The 2,173-nt window shown below is 49.3% G+C and overlaps 1 pseudogene; it reads left to right on the forward strand.

The window, feature by feature from the left end:
• Positions 1-1,019: 1,019 nt before the first annotated feature.
• Positions 1,020-1,784, forward strand: LOC132356567 (protein phosphatase 1F-like; annotated as a pseudogene).
• Positions 1,785-2,173: the final 389 nt, after the last annotated feature.

Here is a 2,173-nt window from a genome sequence, read left to right on the forward strand (position 1 = left end):
TTAGTAATTTGTAGTTGATGGATATTCAACATTAATGTCAGACTGTAGAACTTGCCTCTCATTTCGTTGTGAATATAAGTTGAATATGCACATATTACAGTTAAAGAACTTCTGAAACTTTTAACAATAAGAAGGAGGGCTACTTTAATGCTCCAAATTTTGTCATTTGGTTAAAATGTCATGTAGTTGTCACACACACACAAAACAACAGGACATCTTCAAATCCATTTTGTTCAGAAAAAAAGACTTTTTATGTGATTTCTAAAAGTTATTTAATAGCTAGAGATACACAATCATCATATTTTTGGATATGAGATTTTTTTCTCCTTTAATTTTTTTCTTCTTTTTGGTTTACTATAGAAATTGCCCATACTAGTTTATATTGCTGATGCTGTTATGGTGCTTTTATAGTAAATGATTGATTCTAGAATGGTTATCCGTAAAAGGACATTTTTCTTTTCTCTTTTAGAATATATTTGTTTTTCAAACCTTAATTTTTATTTCTTCTAAGGAGTAGGGTTTCTATTGCATCTAAAGGATCTATGTAGATGTAGGGCTTAAAAGTGAGAATCAGGACAGATTTTAAACCTCTTCTTTCTTGCTCTCCTTCTCCTTCTGTCTCCTTTCTACCCTGTTCTGCTTACACCCAGCCCTGCACCCTTGCCTTGGTGACCTCCCTAGGATTTATTTTCTCTTTCCTTTTCCCTGGGCTCCCTCTCAGCCTCGCTGTAAAGTTCTCAGTCTATCCCTGGTCTTCTCAGCCTGTTGTCATAGTGATAACCACACTCCCAGGAGTAGCAGTCTCATGAGTGGTTGGGATGGACCTGACACCAGGTCCCACAAACAAGCCTGTAACTGTGTGGACTTAGCGGCTCTGGGCAGACGTTTAGCAGCTGGGCCAGAGCTGTCACCATATGGTGTTGTTAGAGAGAAAGAAAGAAAAACGAGAAAGAAGCCTACACTATTAAAAACCTAGGCTGGGGGGGGCGGCTAGCGGGCGCCGGGGGCCGAGTGGCAGAATGAAGACCAACGACCTGGCAGCAGCCCCCGGGGATGCTCTGGGCATGGCCTCGGGAACCCCACAGCAGAACAGCCAGAAGGCAGAGGAGAACCCCAGCCTCCTGGACGCGCTCCTCCGCGACTTCCCAGCCCCGCTGGGCCCGGAGAGCCCTTTACCATGGAAGGTCCGAGGGACGATGCTGATCCAGGAGGAGGTGGAAGGCGAGCTGGCTGAGCTGGCCGTGGGCTTCCTAAGCAGCAGGAGCGCTCGGCTGCCACTCGCTGCCTGCCTGGCTGCTGCAGACGGACCTTCCTGAGTTCAGGAAGTTGCCGGAGCAGGAGGAGGAGGAGGACGGCGATGAGGAGGAGGAGGCCCCTGTGAGCCTGCTGGACGCTGCGGGCCTGGCGCGGAGCCTCTTTGACCGGCTCTGGGAAGTGTGCTGCCAGTGGCAGAAGCAGGTGCCCGTGGCTTCCTGGGTCCCGCAGCGGCAGTGGCTGGTCTCCGTGCACGCCATCCGGAATGCCCGCTGCAGGATGGAGGACCACACGTGTGCCTCCCAGCCTTCAACCTGCTCTTCGGCCTATCGGACTCTGTGGACCGCGCCTACTTTGCCGTGTTCGATGGGCACGGAGGGGTGGACGCCGCGAGGTACGCGTCTGTGTACATGCACGCTGTTGCTGCCCACCAGCTGGAGCTGCCCACTGACCCCGCGGGGGCCCTGCGAGCAGCCTTCCGCTGCACCGATGATATGTTCCTCTTGAAAGCCCCGCGAGAGTGCAGATAAAAGCTACGTTTACAGTGTACCCTCATCTATAAGCGTGCAGCAGAATTACGTCTAAAACAACACAAGTACGGTAAAAAACACCTTATTGCTAAAAAATGCTAGCCATCATCTGAGTCTTCCAGTCGTGATCTTTTTGCAATAGGAACATCAAAGATGACTGCTCACAGGTCACCATGACAGAGAATAATAATAATGAAAAAGTTTGAAATATCGCAGGAGTTACCAAAATGCGGCACAGAGACAGGAAGTGAGCAAATGCTGTTGGAAAAATGGTGCCAATAAACTTGCTCGGCGCAGGGTTGCCACAAACCTTCAATTTGTGAAAAACGCACCATCTATGAAGGGCAATAACGCGAAGCAGCAACACGAGGTCCACCTGACCCTCCCCA

This window comes from Balaenoptera ricei, chromosome 21, assembly GCF_028023285.1.
Source record: "Balaenoptera ricei isolate mBalRic1 chromosome 21, mBalRic1.hap2, whole genome shotgun sequence".
NCBI lineage: Eukaryota > Metazoa > Chordata > Mammalia > Artiodactyla > Balaenopteridae > Balaenoptera > Balaenoptera ricei.